Consider the following 18,561-nt stretch of genomic DNA (forward strand, 5'->3'; position numbering starts at 1 on the left):
CAAATTTCTTGTTCTGTCATTTGACGGCAGCCCTGGATGCCCACCCACCAGTCCTGACTGCTTGACCTTCTGTACATTGTCATTGTAAGCGGAATCCAACAACCTTCTTCCCACTCCCTGTCCATGTACAGAGTTACATGCAACATACCTATGAGAATAAAGAACAGAATGAAAAAATAAGGAAGGAAAATAGAAGGACAGCAATCTACTAATGCGACCAAACCCACTCAACTAGCGCTCGAGATGAGTCACCCTTATTGCCTGCAAGTATGGGAAGGGACATCACAAGTAACGGTTCCTTATGTATGATGACATCATCATGCAAAGAGCCATGTCCCTCCCCCCCATAATAGTTGGTGTTTTTCACAACTCAGTAATCTTGTTACGGTTTTAGACATAAGTACGAAACAATCACATACCTGTAAGATTGATTTGAATTTTAAGCTTCTATATTCAAAATTGCTTTCTAAAATATGTAATGCATTTAACTTGCAGTATTGCCACATGTAAAATACGTAAACTTCATCGTCAGCAAAACACGCGCGCACACACACACACACACACACACACACACACACACACACACGCATCATGTCACGGCAAAGTGCTAATAAACTGCCCCTTAAATCACAATGTTAATGAAAAATTGTAACAAATTGTTACATCAAAAGTGTAACAAATTGCCCCATGTTACAGCAAATAGTAAGAAATCGCCTCATTGTACAGGAAAAGTTTAACAAATTCTCCCATGTTCTAGCAAAAATGTAACAAACTACCTCATTTTACATCAAAATTTTAACTAATTTGCACATGCTTGGTGGATATAATTGGGAAAATAATGTGCAGATGATATTTTGACTGTCATTGTCCCAGATAGACTGGCATATGCTGACAACCATTACCCTGAATACATGGCTGACATTATTACAGGGCAATGGCAGTGAATTGACACATGGTGACTGCTATTAGCCCAGATACTCCAGTCAAATAAGTGCATGACTACCATTCCCTATGGTACTAATATTGTAAGACATAAATTTGATAGTACACAGGGTGAGTCACCTAACATTACCGCTGGATATATTTCGTAAACCACATCAAATACTGACGAATCGATTCCACAGTCCGAACGTGAGGAGAGGGGCTAGTGTAATTGGTTAATACAAACCCTAAAAAAAATGCACGGAAGTATGTTTTTTAACACAAACCTGCGTTTTTTTAAATGGAACCCCGTTAGTTTTGTTAGCACATCTGAACATATAAACAAATACGTAATCAGTGCCGTTTGTTCCATTGTAAAATGTTAATTACATCCGGTGATATTGTAACCTAAAGTTGACGCTTGAGTACCACTCCTCCGCTGTTCGATCGTGTGTATCGGAAAGCACCGAATTACGTAGGGATCCAAAGGGAACGGTGATGGACCTTAGGTACAGAAGAGACTGGAACAGCACATTACGTCCACATGCTAACACCTTTTTATTGGTCTTTTTCACTGACGCACATGTACATTACCATGAGGGGTGAGGTGTACGTACACACGTGGTTTCCGTTTTCAATTACGGAGTGGAATAGAGTGTGTCCCGACATGTCAGGCCAATAGATGTTCAATGTGGTGGCCATCATTTGCTGCACACAATTGTAATCTCTGGCGTAATGAATGTCGTACACGCCGCAGTACATCTGGTGTAATGTCGCCGCAGGCTGCCACAATACGTTGTTTCATATGCTCTGAGGTTGTAGGCACATCACGGTACACATTCTCCTTTAACGTACCCCACAGAAAGAATTCCAGAGGTGTAAGATCAGGAGAACGGGCTGGCCAATTTATGCGTCCTCCACGTCCTATGAAACGCCCGTCAAACATCCTGTCAAAGGTCAGCCTAGTGTTAATTGCGGAATGTGCAGGTGCACCATCATGCTGATACCACAAACGTCGACGCGTTTACAGTGGGACATTTGCTAGCAACGTTGGCAGATGATTCTGTAGAAACGCGATGTATGTTGGAGTGCTCTCCGATACACACGATCGAACAGCGGAGGAGTAGTACTCAAGCGTCAACTTTAGGTTACAATATCTCCGGATGTAATTAACATTTTACAATGCAACAAACGGCACTGATTACGTATTTGTTTATATGTTCAGATGTGCTAACAAAACTAATGTGGTTCCATTTATAAAAACGTAGGTTTGTGTTAAAAAACATACTTCCTTGCATTTTTGTATGGATTGTATTAAACAATTACACTAGCCCCTCTCCTCACGTTCGGTCCGTGGAATGGGTTCGTCAGTATTTGATGTGGTTTACGAAATGTATCCAGCGGTAACGTTAGGTGACACACCCAGTATATGCCTTAATTTTTCAGTTGGTGTTATAGTTTCTGTTACAGGATGTCCCTCATTTCATATTCAATTACAGATAAGCATGAAACTAAATTGTAACAAATTCCCCCATACATTGTCATTTTACAGCAAAATTCTAAGAAATTAAGTTATACTCATCACTGTAACTACACTCCTGGAAATTGAAATAAGAACACCGTGAATTCATTGTCCCAGGAAGGGGAAATTTTATTGACACATTCCTGGGGTCAGATACATCACATGATCACACTGACAGAACCACAGGCACATAGGCACAGGCAACAGAGCATGCACAATGTCGGCACTAGTACAGTGTATATCCACCTTTCGCAGCAATGCAGGCTGCTATTCTCCCATGGAGACGATCGTAGAGATGCTGTATGTAGTCCTGTGGAACGGCTTGCCATGCCATTTCCACCTGGCGCCTCAGTTGGACCAGCGTTCGTGCTGCACGACCGCGTGAGACGATGCTTCATCCAGTCCCAAACATGCTCAATGGGGGACAGATCCGGAGATCTTGCTGGCCAGGGTAGTTGACTTACACCTTCTAGAGCACGTTGGGTGGCACGGGATACATGCGGACGTGCATTGTCCTGTTGGAACAGCAAGTTCCCTTGCCAGTCTAGGAATGGTAGAATGATGGGTTCGACGACGGTTTGGATGTACTGTGCACTATTCAGTGTCCCCTCGACGATCACCAGTGGTGTATGGCCAGTGTAGGAGATCGCTCCCCACACCATGATGCCGGGTGTTGGCCCTGTGTGCCTTGGTCGTATGCAGTCCTGATTGTGGCGCTCACCTGCACGGCGCCAAACACGCATACGACCATCATTGGCACCAAGGCAGAAGCGACTCTCATCGCTGATGACGACACGTCTCCATTCGTCCCTCCATTCACGCCTGTCGCGACACCACTGGAGGCGGGCTGCACGATGTTGGGGCGTGAGCGGAAGACAGCCTAACGGTGTGCGGGACAGCCCAGCTTCATGGAGACGGTTGCCAATGGTCCTCGCCGATACCCCAGGAGCAACAGTGTCCCTAATTTGCTGGGAAGTGGCGGTGCGGTCCCCTACGGCACTGCGTAGGATCCTACGGTCTTGGCGTGCATCCGTGCGTCGCTGCGGTCCGGTCCCAGGTCGACGGGCACGTGCACCTTCCGCCGACCACTGGCGACAACATCGATGTACTGTGGAGACCTCACGCCCCACGTGTTGAGCAATTCGGCGGTACGTCCACCCGGCCTCCCGCATGCCCACTATACGCCCTCGCTCAAAGTCCGTCAACTTCACATACGGTTCACGTCCACGCTGTCGCGGCATGCTACCAGTGTTAAAGACTGCGATGGAGCTCCGTATGCCACGGCAAACTGGCTGACACTGACGGCGGCGGTGCACAAATGCTGCGCAGCTAGCGCCATTCGACGGCCAACACCGCGGTTCCTGGTGTGTCCGCTGTGCCGTGCGTGTGATCATTGCTTGTGCAGCCCTCTCGCAGTGTCCGGAGCAAGTATGGTGGGTCTGACACACCGGTGTCAATGTGTTCTTTTTTCCATTTCCAGGAGTGTATTTGCCACACACATCACCATTGTCAGAAAAATTGTAACAAACTGCCACCCTTCTAGTAAAAATTACAACTTGCCAATATACGTCCCTCTGTTAAACCAAATTTTCTCCATATTACACTAAATGGAAACAAACTGTCCCACACCTAACCAGCTAAGCAAACTAATATTGGTTCTGTCAAGTAGTGACTTATTCCAATAGATATACGCTATTAGTCTGCAAGTTGAGACTTGTCAGTACTAGCAAGTAAAGTCTTTGTTCCCAAAATAAGACACTTTATAAGATTCATGATTCCAATTGGCCAGGTGAGTACCATATCGATGACAGCTGTGTTAAAGAGTGAGTGATGAAATTGCTTAGCCCAAAATAGTACGGATGCATATAAACAGTCATTTTTACCCGGCCCTGTTAGCGAGTAGAAAAGGGAAAAGAATGGATAGTAGTGGTACAAGGCACCTTCCATCATGATCTGTATGGCGGTTTGCGGCGTGCAAATTTAGATGTAGATATCGCAATCCATGCTCTCTCTTACTATATCATCAAGGCTTCACATTCTAGTCATTGACCTAGCCTGCATGATATGCTTCTTATGCTGCAACAAGTCTTAACTTGCTGATGTGTATCTTTTGCTTTTTGGCACAAATTGTAACTTGCCAGAAGAAGCCTCAAATTGCTTAGTCGGTGATGTTTGTGGCAGTTTCCTACGTTTTTGCTTAACGGTGGTGACATAATTATGTTGAAATTTTGCTGTAACAAAGCGATGTATGATGGTAATCTATTACAATTTTTGTGTATGTTTCCGCATACAGGCGATTTTTTTTTTGCTCTATAGTTTTTGATTTCCATAACGATTAGCAAATATCAAACTATAACTGCTGTTAGTATTTATCTGTTACACCTTACACATTAAACTTACAGAAACGTTTAACAAAAATAGTCAGTTCCTCAGATTCTGGCGCATCGAGTCGTATTGTACCAATCCTGATGTGCGCCTGCCCACTGTTTTCGCAGTGGATTTCAGGTCATGGAAACTACACCTGGTTAATGTCTTAACACTTGTCATGAATTTTCTGTCGCAGAAATTATTCAGGTGGTGAAGGGAGACGAAAATTTAATAGTCGTGGGTGATTGGAATTCGAGAGTAGGAAAAGGGAGAGAAGGAAACATAGTAAGTGAATATGGATTGGGGCTAAGAAATGAAAGAGGAAGCCGCCTGGTAGAATTTTGCGCAGAGCATAACTTAATCATAGCCAACACTTGGTTCAAGAATCATGAAAGAAGGTTGTAAACATGGAAGAACCCTGGAGATACTAGAAGATATCAGATAGATTATATAATGGTAAGACAGAGATTTAGGAACCAGGTTTTAAATTGTAAGACATTTCCAGGGGCAGATGTGGACCACAATCTACTGGTTATGAACCGTAGATTAAAACTGAAGAAACTGCAAAAAGGTGGGAATTTAAGGAGATGGGACCTGCATAAACTGACTAAACCACAGGTTGTACAGAGTTTCATGGAGGGCATAAGGGAACAATTGACAACAATTGGGGAAAGAAATACAGTAGAAGAAGAATGGGTAGCTTTGAGGGTTGAAGTGCCTACAAGAAAGTTAAAGAGACCTTTGGAGAAAAAAGAACCACTTGTATGACTATCAAGGGCTCAGATGGAAACCCAGTTCTAAGCAAAGAAGGGAAAGCAGAAAGGTGGAAGGAGTATACAGAGGGACTATACAAGGGCGATGTTCTTGAGGACAATATTATGGAAATGGAAGAGGATGTAGATGAAGATGGAATGGGAGATATGATACTGCGTGAAGAATTTGATAGAGCACTGAAAGACCTAAGTCGAAACAAGGCCCCAGAAGTAGACAACATTCCATTAGAACTACTGATAGCCTTGGGAGAGCCAATCCTAACAAAACTCTACCATCTGGTGAGCAAAATGTATGAGACAGGCGAAATACCCTCAGACTTCAAGAAGAATATAATAATTCCAACTCCAAAGAAAGCAGGCGTTGACAGATGCGAAAATTACCGAACTGTCAGTTTAATAAGTCACGGCTGCAAAATACTAACGCGAATTCTGCACAGACGAATGGAAAAACTGGTAGAAGCTGACCTCGGGGAAGATCAGTTTGGATTCCGTAGAAATATGGGAACACGTGAGGCAATACTGACCCTACGACTTATCTTAGAAGCTAGATTAAGAAAAGGCAAACCTACATTTCTAGCGTTTGTAGACTTAGAGAAAGCTTTTGTCGATTTTGACTGGAATAATCTCTTTCAAATTCTGAAGGTGACAGGGGTAAAATATAGGGAGCGAAAGGCTATTTACAATTTGTACAGATACCAGATGGCAGTTACAAGAGTCGAGCGACATGAAAGGGAACCAGTGGTTGGGAAGGGAGTGAGACAGGGTTGTAGCCTCTCCCCGATGTTATTCAATCGCTATATTGAGCAAGCAGTAAAGGAAACAAAAGAAAAATTCGGAGTAGGTATTAAAATCCATGGAGAAGAAATAAAAACTTTGAGGTTCGCCCATGACATTGTAATTCTGTCAGAGACAGCAAAGGACTTGGAAGAGCAGCTGAACGGAATGGACAGTGTCTCGAAGGGAGGATATAAGATGAACATCAACAAAAGCCAAACGAGGATAATGGAATGTAGTCGAATTAAGTCGGGCGATGCTGAGGGAATTAGATTAGGAAATGAGACACTTAAAGTAGTAAAGGAGTTTTGCTATTTGGGGAGCAAAGTAACTGATGATGGTCGAAGTAGAGAGGATATAAAATGTAGACTGGCAATGGCAAGGAAAGCGTTTCTGAAAATGATAAATTTGTTAACATCGAGTATAGATTTAAATGTCAGGAAATCGTTTCAGAAAGTATTTGTATGGAGTGTAGCCATGTATGGAAGTGAAACATGGACGATGAATAGTTTGGACAAGAAAAGAATAGAAGCCTTTGAAATGTTGTGCTACAGAAGAATGCTGAAGATTAAATGGGTAGATGACGTAACTAATGAGGAAGTATTGAATAGGATTGGGGAGAAGAGGAGTTTGTTGCACAACTTGACAAAAAGAAGGGATCGGTTGGTAGGACATGTTCTGAGGCTTCAAGGGATCACCAATTTAGTATTGGAGTGTAGCGTGGAGGGTAAAAATCGTAGAGGGAGACCAAGGGATGAATACACTAAACAGATTCAGAAGGATGTAGGGTGCAGCACGTATTGGAAGATGAAGAAGCTTGCACAGGATTGAGTAGCATGGAAAGCTGCATCAAACCAGTCTCAGGACTGAAGAGCACAACAACAACGACAACAACAACAACTACAGGCATTGATTGCATATCCGTATGAGTAAAATAGTCTACAGAGGCGTGCCATCCAGTGTGACATTCTTGGATGATTGTGTCATGTTTTCCATGGAACGCCAAAGTATTCTAGACTGCCTACTCTACGCTTGTCCGTCCGCTGCTCCAGTACTTCTAAGTACTGTGGGATCCTTGTGATGTAGGACTGAGAGAGGACATCGAAGTAGTTGAAAAGAGGGCAGCTCATTTTGTATTATTGCATTATAAGGGAGTGAGTGTCATGGATATGATAAGCGATTGGGGGAGTTAATCATTAAAACAAAGAGTTTTCGTGGCGACAAGGTCCTTTCACGAAATGTCTATCACCAACTTTTTCCTCAGAATTCCTAAATATTTTGTTACTTCCACCTACATAGAGAGCAATGACCATCGTAATAAAATAAAAGTGGGTGTTAATTTTTCCCACGTGCTATTCGACAGTGGAAAGTTCAAGAACTAGTCTGAAAGTCATTTTATAAGCAGTCTACCAATCAGTTAGAGAGATATAGTTATATATGTATATGAACCGTATAAGATGAGTTTGCGTGACATCCGTTGCGTATGATTGTATCATCATCAGAGTCCATAGAATGGCCACCGAAGGTCAACTTATGCCACACCAATTGACTCTCTTTGTCCTTACTTCAAGAACTGGGCCGTTGCTTTGGTTTACAACATTGGAAGGCTGTGTCACGATGTCCTGCTACTGCCTTAAATATGAAAGCTGTTCCACTGTGTTAGCGAGATACTCTCCTAAAATGTCGCATCGTAGGCAGTCCTCTACTACAACAAGGGACGTTCTTGCACATCTACGATCAGCCGGTGGTCACTTTGAAGGATGTGCTGTACTTAATCACTACTTGAGTCTGTACTCACCTGAAGGCTACTGTACTTCGTTCCTGGTAGATTTGTTAGCAGTTCTGCTCTCGGAAATTCGGTGATGATATCTGGAAATGGAAACAGAGACATTAGAAATGCCATCTCAGGAAAAATTTGAACCAGTGCTTACGTATTGAAGAGAAGTTCAACTGAGTCTAGCACGAAATATTTAAATCTATGGACCTGAGCTTAATGGTTTATGATATTGTTGCGGAATACCACATGGGAAAGTCAACACCTCAAAATTGCTTAATTTGTAGTGGATAAGGGCTGATGTTTTCTTTAAAAATAAAACTGCACAATAATTCAGTTAATGAAAGGTTAATTTCAACTGAGAATACATCATTTACGTTCCAAGTACAGCTTTCCTTCGACTGAACCATTATCTGTTCATTTCGAATTGGCTTCTTTTTTAGGTGAACCAAAGCTATTTCTGAAGGCTGTCAATGCGATATCTCTTTTTTGTGGGCTGATTTTCATTTCATAAAACCGTTCACATAACAACCTCATATTAAAGCATAGGCTTCCACTTTTGTCCCACGGCACTGGCAGGAAGCGAACAACCTGGATAACACCGGGGTACCCTTGCAAACGCCAGAACTCTGCAGCGCCTGGGAGCCGAAGCGCGAACGCATCACGAGGAATCGCAAGCACTGCTTCAAAGGCGATGCAGTATGTCCTGTCATTTCGGCGACATCGCGCTCAGACTCTCTGCTCATACGTTGTAATGCAAAACCGAATTCCATGAGGAACATACAAGCCAGAACCGCGTTTAGAGGCACACACGGTTTGCGTTCCTGCCATGTGTCGCGAGGCGTCGTCTGTCCAGTGCACGCAGCATTCCGGCTGGCTTGAGAGACTAATCAGCTTAATCTACGTCTACATACATACCCCGCAAGCCACCGCACCGTACGGTGAATGGCGGAGCGTATCACGTACCGCTACTAGTAATTTACTATCTCGCTCCATTCGCAAACTGAACGAAGGAAAAACGACTGCCTATAAGCCTCCGTAAGAGCCGTAATTTGATCGTACCTTCGTGGTCCTTACTCGAAGTTTGCGATGGCAGCAGTAGAATCGTTCTGCAGTCGTTCTCAAATTCGAATTTCTCTAAATTTCCGCAATACTGCCTCGTGGAAAGAGCGCCTTGTTCCATCGAGGGATTGCTATTTTAGTTCGCGAAGCATCCCCATAACATTTATGCGCTGATCAAACCTACCGGTAACAAATCTAGCAGCACGCCTCTGAACTGCTTTATGTCTTTCTTGAATCTGACCTGTTGGGGAACCCAAACACTCGAGCAGTACTTAAGAATGGGTCAAAAAACGGTTCAAATGACTCTGAGCACTATGGGAGTTAACTGCTGTGGTCATCAGTCCCCTAGAACTTAGAATTACTTAAACCTAACACGCATCCATGCCCAAGGCAGGATTCGAACCTGCGAACGTAGCGGTCGCGCGGTTCCAGACTGTAGCGCCTAGAACCGCTCGGCCAATCCGGCCGGCAAAAATGGGTCACACTAGCGTTCTATACCCCGTCTCCTTTTAGAGATGAGCTACATTTTCCCAAAATTTTCCCGATAAAACTACCAACCTGACGTGCTCATTCCATTTCATATCCCCGGGTTCCCGGGTTCGATTCCCGGCGGGGTCAGGGATTTTCTCTGCCTCGAGGTGACTGAGCGTTGTGTGATGTCCTTAGGTTAGTTAGGTTTAAGTAGTTCTAAGTTCTAGGGGACTTATGACCATAGATGTTGAGTCCCATAGTACTCAGAGCCATTTGAACCATTTGAACCATTTCATATCGCTTTGCATTATACCTTAATATTTAATCGATGTTATTGTATCAAGCAGCATATTAGTAATATATGTTGCTTGAAAGCTACCGTATTATTTTTCGTATTCATTCGCCTTAACTTACTTTTTTCTACGTTTAGAGGACGTTACCATTCATCACATTAACTTGATGTTCTGTGTAAGTCATCTTATACCCTCCTACAGTCGTTCCACGATGACGGCTTCCCGTACAGCACAGTCATCAGCAAACAGCCATAAATAGGTGCTCAACCGGTCGGTCCGATCATTTATGTACGTAGAGAAGAAGAGCGGTCCTATTACACGTCCCTAGGGCACTTTTGACGATGCACTTTTCTCAGGAGTGGCAACGGCCTTGCCGCAGTGGATACACCGGTTCCCGTCAGATCACCGAAGTTAAACGCTGTCGAACGTGGCCGGCACTTGGATGGGTGACCATCCAGGCCACCATGCGCTGTTGCCATTTTTCGGGGTGCACTCCGCCTCGTGATGCCAATTGAGGAGCTACTCGACCGAATAGTAGCAGCTCCGGTCAAAGAAAACCATCATAACGACCGGGAGAGCAGTGTGCTGACCACACGCCCCTCCTATCCGCATCCTCAACTGAGGATGACACGGCGGTCGGATGGTACCGGTGGGCCACATGCGGCCTGATGACGGAGTGCTTTTTTTCTCAGGAGTCGCCATTTTGCGTATGTGGCGCTGCAAGCAGGAAAACAACAAAGCAGTGTTCACACATAAACTGTCGTAAAACTGTTTAAGATACTCTTTAATTGTGACCTTGAACGAACACTTTACAACGCTTATAGTTGATACTATTAAAATTTGTAACTGAGGACATCCCTTTATGGGCACCCCGTAATAGAGTACTCTGTGTCTTGTGAATAATACTGTCATGATACTGAAGCATTTACAAAGTTTTATGAACAGTGTCGAACAATTTGAGTCAGCGTCGCTGACTTGTTCACTCCTTCTAGCTTCATCTTTTCATCCTACATATTGATTTCCAAATTCCAAGGTTCCTCATATCTCACTTATCTTCCAATTTTAAAATTCAGATTTTAAAATCTCTCCAGTTGCCTTAGTCGCCTATTTCGCAGACTTTCTAAAATTCTTTCCATTACATTTGCCGCCTCTTATATTTGCCCAATTTTAACTGAAACAGTTTTCTTTTCAGCTATCGGACGTTGGTAAGCGGCGGTTGACCGAAAGAACACGCTTTTAATGACACCTTATTGAGCTACCTAATCAGAAGCGTCTCTTCTCTTTACAAATATTAAATTTGTTAGTTCTTCAGTTTAAGCGAAAATCTTGTTTGATAGGACAACAGTTCATACTCTTTCCTTGGTATATTGAGCTAGTAAGTTGCATACTTCTTAACAAAGGCAAGGCGCAACTATGCTCATCACGAAAGTTGAATTCAGTTCCATTTCCAGTAATTACACTCATCCGCTGCGAATACAACGATTAATCATTCATAGTTGCCTTTCCATACGCCGAAAAATTTCTAAACTCGACTAGGCGCATACGAACGTCCCAATCGGAACCTGAGAAAAGCCTCGAATTAACGGGCGTGAATGGTACTGCTTGGACATTGTTGAACGAAACAGAAAGACACTACCTCCTGGCGAAAAAGGTGCGATGAAGTCAAAATGTTCCAGAGAAACAGCGATGCTTAAGGGGCACGATAGACTGCGTCATACCGCTATCGACAGTAGCACCCCGTACAATTCGTCGGGCGGCTTGCCGTTCAAAGAGCGGCACGGGAACTATGGGGCTCTAGCTCGAAACTTTCGCTTACTGCCCAAACTGGTCTCTATAACATAGGGCTGAAGTGGGTGCTGAGAAACTCGGAGAAGCGTTCTATTGCTTGTGACGCCGCTGTTCTGAGTTAAGGCATAAACCATGTAACAATGATATTTGATGTTCTCGTGCAACGGGCAACCAGTCCTTATTGCATTACACTATGTGTCCCGCTAGTTTATTTATCGTAGATGTTATCGTAAATTTTGAGAGATGTTGATGTAAAGAATCTGTTATAAGATCTTATATAATCTCTGATATCTTCAGTTTACTTGGCGATCGTATCAATATCAGTGATTGTATTCTGTGTGAGACACAATGTTCCATCACATGATATTTGTACAATAATTTTTCATTTATTTTTCTGCAGTATTTAAGAGGAAACATATTTTTTCAGTCGTTCAAATGGTTCAAATGGCTTAGGCACTATGGGACTTAACATCTGAGGTCACCAGTCGCCTAGAACTTAGAACTACTTAAACATCACACACATCACACACATCCATGCCAGAGGCAGGATTCGAACCTGCGACCGTAGCAGCAGCGCGGTTCCGGACTGAAGCGCCTACAAACGCTCGGCCACAGCGGCTGGCTCTTCAGTCGTATTTCAATGAAATACACATGCGGTAGTATTCTTATGCTGTTATAAATTTCGGTGTATAGGTTGTACTCCCGTATTTGGTGAGTAATTGATGTGAAATGGAATGCTATTGATATGCCGATTAAAGCAATACTGAAGTTTTCTATGAATCGTTTGCAGTCATGTATGAAATAGCAGATTTAGTTATAAAAATATAAAAATGTCTTTTCGTCCAATAATATGGAAAGTAAAGAACTACAGAGACGGAATTTGTTTCATAGTATTGAAAATGAAGTGCTTATAGCTCTTGAAGTATGTGTTTTAGAGCCCCAGTTTACTAGACTTTTTTTGCTTGAATGATCCTTCTTGTCATACCCCTGAATATTAATCCGGGACACCATACAAAACCTCCGGTACAGCGCCCACATTGGTACTTTTTATGATTAGAAGATTGTATGTGGTAACAGTAACAATAGAAGAATATATTTACTCTGGGTACATTCTTAACTTCGTAGCAGAACAAATCAAGCATACGTGGATGGAATTAAGGGTACTTCTTCTTATCATTTCGATGACACCAATTTCGATGGCATTTAGATAAAGCGTAGCACCCCAACAAAATGCACTGCCTTAGGACCTGCTGATACCAGATCCTCATGCATCACAGTGCGAGAGGAGATGATGTAAACGGGGCTGTCAAGGAAATGACTCACCGTTTGCTTAGTACTGCAATTGCAAGAGACAACTTGGTTATGGCGTAGTCTCCATTCTAACCTGGCAGGTTTGATGTTATGGTATTCAGTCCGAAAACTGGTTTGATGCAGCCCTCTGTGCTACTTCATCCTCTGCAAGACTCTTCATCTCCGAATAACTACTGCAACCTGCATCCTTCTGAATCTGCTTACTGTAGTCACCTCTTAGTCTCCCTCTACGATTTTCCTCCCAAAATTACTTTCAGTACGAAATTCGTGATCCGTTGATGTCTCAGAATGTGTCCAGTTAAACGATCCCTTCTTGTCATTAGGGTGTGCCACAAATTTCTTTTCTCCCCAAATCTACTTAGTACCTCCTCATTAGTTGAGTGATCTACCCATCTAATCTTCAGTATTCTTCTGTAGCACAACATTTCCGAAGCTTCTATTCTCTCCATGTCTAAACATTTTATCGTCCATGTTTCACTTCCATACATGACTACACTCCACACAAATACTTTCAGAAAAGACTTCCTGACACGTAAATCAATATTCATTATTAACAGGCTTCTCTTCTTCAGAGGATCTTTCTTGGCCATTACCAGTCTACGTTGTATATCCTATCTACTTTGGCCATCGTCAGTTATTTTGACGCTTCAAGGGGATAGCTTCTCTTTGGTGGTATCCAAACACGTTTATTTCCGATCTGTCAGTCTCTGTTTTGTCTTTGGCTTCACCAGGGAGGCGTTACTTGACAAAAATTTTCGTAATGTTTAAAAGTTGAGCAACATATTCGTGCCCCGTGTCCATCATCAATGTTAACTTTTCTCCTTTCGAATTTGACAGTTTCTATCCGTCTGATGTCGGATGGTACTATTCCATCCAAAACTTGAATCATTCCGACTGAAGGTGGTATCAAGCATCCTTTACCTGTCGATAAGTTTGGCGAAGAGCAATGCAAGCCTGTCCCGATTGGCAGGATTTGTACTACACAGTGAAACATGTGAATGATGGGTTACTCCTGCCGAGTAACATACACCTGAAGCCCATACATGAAGCACAGGTGGTTGCTCCCTTTGTACCTTTGACATATTGCTTGACGCTGCGACCTTCACTCTCAGATTGTTTCGTTCATTGCTCCTTCAACGACAGACCCCTCTCAAGAACAGCCCTGAGTTATTTAGGAACTGTTTTCTTGTAGGAGGTAATCGCACTAAACCACATTTTAAGAATCCATTGATGGAGTAGGCATCAAGTGATTCATGATGTCAGGGTCATATTTTCTCCCGATAACTCTTAGGACAGTGCGGGCGACCCAAAGAGTGTCCTGTAGCGCGGCGGGGTGCACTCAAAAGTAGAGAATTTTTTACATTCATGGTACGTGAAGTTCAGAAAACAAATATCGGTCCCCCGCAGCAGTTCCACGCAGCTCTCAAACATTCTCTAGAATATCGAATTCGGATTTTTCCGACCATCTTATTTCTTAGTTTTTCTCGTGAAATAAGTGAAATAGTGATCGGTGTCTTTGTGGGCGGTCTGCATTCGGTTCCTGACGGGATCAAATTTTTTACATAGGTGCATGCCCTACGAGCATTCCCGTGAACTGTAAAACACGTAAAGGTGGGATAAAATTTAATCTGCATTTTTTATGTAAACAATTTTCACTAACTATCTTTTATAAAATATCACTAACTAAAAGTTTATGTTTGCAGTGAAAATTGGATTTTTGTGTGTGGTATGTAATTAGAAAGTAGAAGACATGCATTTTCCATAAAAATTACAATTTGATGTCTTAAGTAGCATATATTTGATGCATTTCATATTTAAATGTCATAGGTATTCGAAATTAATTGAAAATAATGAGAAAATAACACTTTTATGTATTCTACGCTTCACGGAAATGCTCTTAGAATATACGTCTTTGTTTTACATTTTGGTTCTGCTGGCAACAGAGCGAGGATTCTACAAACAGGCTGCTCGTAGAAAACATCCACTATATTTTAACTTATTAAAGATTCTCGCAATACTTCGAAGTCGATTTTCTCGAGAATGTTTTACAGTTGCGCTTAGCAGCTTTTCGTGTTGGATATTTGAATTCTGAAGTTCACACACCATAAATATCAAACATTAAGAAAATCCGTATGGTCTCCTTGTCAGCTTGCTAACCTGTGGCATGTACGGGCCATCAAACCGGGCACTGGTTGCAACCAGCAACTTGCACAGCCCTACCCCTGTTAACGGACTGGTTGACATGCTGCTGCAACATGCTGAGAAGTAGTTTCGAGTTTGCACCTCACGTTGCTTTTCAAATTCTGTCAAGTGTTTCAAGCCCTTGAGTGCGATGCCTCATTATTAGAGGTACGTAGCTCGTTGTCTCGCGGTCGCGTTCTCGCTTCCCGAGCACGGGGTCCCGGGTTCGATTCCCGGCGGCGTCAGGGATTTTCACCTATCTGGAGATGACTGAATGTTTCTATTGTCCTAATCATTTCATCGTCATTCATGAAAGGGGCGAGTTTGACTAAGCAGTGGTTGGGACTTTGTACAGGTGCTGATAACTGCCAGTTGAGCGACCCAAAAAACCAAACATCATCAGCATTATTATTAGAGTTGTAGAACTACTGTAGGTAACTGTTGAGTATCACAAGTATGCATAGAATACAGAAGAGTTACGGTCGTACCCGTGTCACCTGTATGTAAGGTGTGTTGCAGAACTATCAGGTATTACATCACAACGATTAATTTTTTTATGTATGTGATTAGAGTACTACTAGATTCCCCAAAAAACCGGAAGCGTCTAGAAACTAAGTGAGGTTGCATGAAGTGGCAGGTGACGTACAGAAAGTTTTTGGTCTGCTTAGTAATACTCCTGTCTGTTACTTAAAAGTAAGCAGTATTTATGGCAAAATTGAAATTTTCTATGTTTAATTCAGGTTTCATTCGATAGTTATTGATTTGTAACGTCAAACAAAGGGATGATATAGTAAAGCCGGCCGCGGTGGTCTAGCGGTTCTAGGCGCGCAGTCCGGAACCGCACGACTGCTACGATCGCAGGTTCGAATCCTGCCTCGGGCATGGATGTGTGTGATGTCCTTAGGTTAGTTAGGTTTAAGTAGTTCTAAGTTCTAGGGGACTGATGACCACAGATGTTAAGTCCCATAGTGCTCAGAGCCATTAGAACCATTTGATATAGTAAAAATAAATAAAACAATACAGATTTATCATACAGAGCTAGAAATCGCAATGTTCTTAACCAACAGGTAAAATAGTGAAAACTGTGAGGCAAAACTATATCAGACTCGGCTTCAGTACTACGCTAAACGAATGAAAAAATATGTTTCTGTTATTCATAAAAAAAACTTCCGTACTAATTATATATACAGGGTGATCCATTGATAATGAGTGGGCCAAATATCTCACGAAATTAGCATCAAACGAAAAAACTACAAAGAAAGAAACTCGTCTAGCTTGAAGGGGCAAACCAGATGGTGCTATGCTTGGCCCGCTAGATGGCGCTGCCATAGGTCAAACGGATAACAACTGCGTTTTTAAAAATAGAAACATCCTTTTTTATTACATATTCGTGTAGTATGTAAAGAAATATGAATTTTTTACTTGGTCCACTTTCTTCGCTTTGTGATAGATGGCGCTGTAATACTCATAAACGTGTAAGTACGTGCTATCACGTAACATTCCTCCAGTGCGGACGGTATTTGCTTCGTGATACATTACCCGTGTTAAAATGGACCGTTTACCAATTGCGGAAAAGGTCGATATCGTGTTGATGTATAGGTATTGTGATCAAAGTGCCCATCAGACGTGTGCTATGTATGCTGCTCGGTATCCTGGATGACATCATCCTAGAGTCCGGACCGTTAGCCAGGTAGTTACCTTATTTAAGGAAACAGGAAATGTTCTGCCACATGTGAAACGTCAACCACGACCTGCAACAAATGATGATGCTTAAGTAGATGTTTTAGCTGCTGTCGCCGTTAATCCGCACATCAGTAGCAGACAAAGTGCGAGAGAATCGAGAATCCCAAAAACGTCGGTGTTGAGAATGCTACATCAACATCGATTGCACCCGTACTATATTTCTATGCACCAGGAATTGCATATCGACGACTTTCAACATCGTGTACAGTTCTGCATTGGGCACAAGAGAAATTACGGGACGATGACAGATTGCTTGCACGCGTTCTATTTTGCGACGAAGCGTCATTCACCAACAGTGGTAACGTAAACCGGCATAATATGCACTTGGCGGGTTAATGTATGGTGCTGCATTATGGGAGGAAGGATAATTGTCCCGGCGGAGGTTCGAGTCCTTCCTCGGGCATGGGTGTGTGTGTTTGTCCTTAGGATAATTTAGGTTAAGTAGTGTGTAAGCTTAGGGACTGATGACCTTAGCAGTTAAGTACCTTAAGATTTCACACACATTTGAACATTTGAAGGATAATTGGCCCCCATATTATCGATGGCAATCTAAATGGTGCAGTGTATGCTGATTTCCTACGTAATGTTCTACCGACGTTCCTACGAGATGTTTCACTGCATGACAGAATGGCGATGTACTTCCAACATGATGGATGTCCGGCACATAGCTCGCGTCCGTCTGAAGCGGTATTGAATAGCATATTTCATGATAGGTGGATTGGTCGTCGAAGCACCGTACCATGGCCCGCACGTTCACCGGATCTGACGTTCCCGGATTTCTTTCTGTGGGAAAAGTTGAAGGATATTTGCTATCGTGATCCACCGACAACGCCTGACAACATGCGTCAGCGCATTGTCAATGCATGTGCGAACATTACGGAAGGCGTTACACGTTTTGCCAAATGCATTGAGGTTGACGGACATAATTTTGTGCATTTATTGCACTAATATGGTATTTACAGGTAATCACGCTGTAACAGCATGCGTTCTAAGAAATGATAAGTTCACAAAGGTACATGTATCACATTGGAACAACCGAAACAAAATGTTCAAACCTACCTACGTTCTGTATTTTAATTTAAAAAACCTACCTGTTACCAACTGTTCGTCTTAAATTGTGAGACACATGTTTGTGACTATCACAGCGCCATCTATCACAAAGTGATCCAACTAAAACATTCATATTTCTTTACGTACTACACGAATGTGTTATAAAAGTGGGGGTTCCTATTTAAAACAACGCAGTTGATATCCGTTTGACCTATGGCAGCGCCATCTAGAGGGCCAACCATAGCGCCATCAAGTTTCCCCCTTCAAAAAGCGGTTCCAATGGCTCTGAGCACTATGGGACTGAACAGCTGAAGTCATCAGTCCCCTAGAACTTAGAACTACTTAAACCTAACTAACCTAAGGACATCACACACATCCATGCCCGAGGCAGGATTCGAACCTGCGACCGTAGCTGTCGCGCGGTTGCAGACTGAAGCGCCTAGAGCCGCTCGGCCACACCGGCCGGCAGTGAACTTTCAATTTTGTTGCTTATTATATTGACTATTAGTTAGTGTACTGTTGATATTCATT

The 18,561-nt window shown here is 42.8% G+C and overlaps 1 protein-coding gene and 1 pseudogene across 3 annotated transcripts in view; one reads left to right on the forward strand and one right to left on the reverse strand.

Annotated features, from left to right (window-relative positions):
- LOC126183892 (FMRFamide receptor) overlaps positions 1-18,561 on the reverse strand; it is a 1,121,637-nt gene that overhangs the window by 576,695 nt on the left and 526,381 nt on the right. For all 3 annotated transcript variants that reach the window (XM_049926214.1, XM_049926215.1, XM_049926213.1), the window contains one exon: positions 8,156-8,226. The gene's annotated coding sequence lies outside the window, so the exon portion shown is untranslated. The remainder of the gene's footprint in view (positions 1-8,155; positions 8,227-18,561) is intronic.
- LOC126185707 (5S ribosomal RNA) lies at positions 10,318-10,435 on the forward strand (annotated as a pseudogene).

The sequence above is a fragment of the Schistocerca cancellata genome, chromosome 4, assembly GCF_023864275.1.
Source record: "Schistocerca cancellata isolate TAMUIC-IGC-003103 chromosome 4, iqSchCanc2.1, whole genome shotgun sequence".
NCBI lineage: Eukaryota > Metazoa > Arthropoda > Insecta > Orthoptera > Acrididae > Schistocerca > Schistocerca cancellata.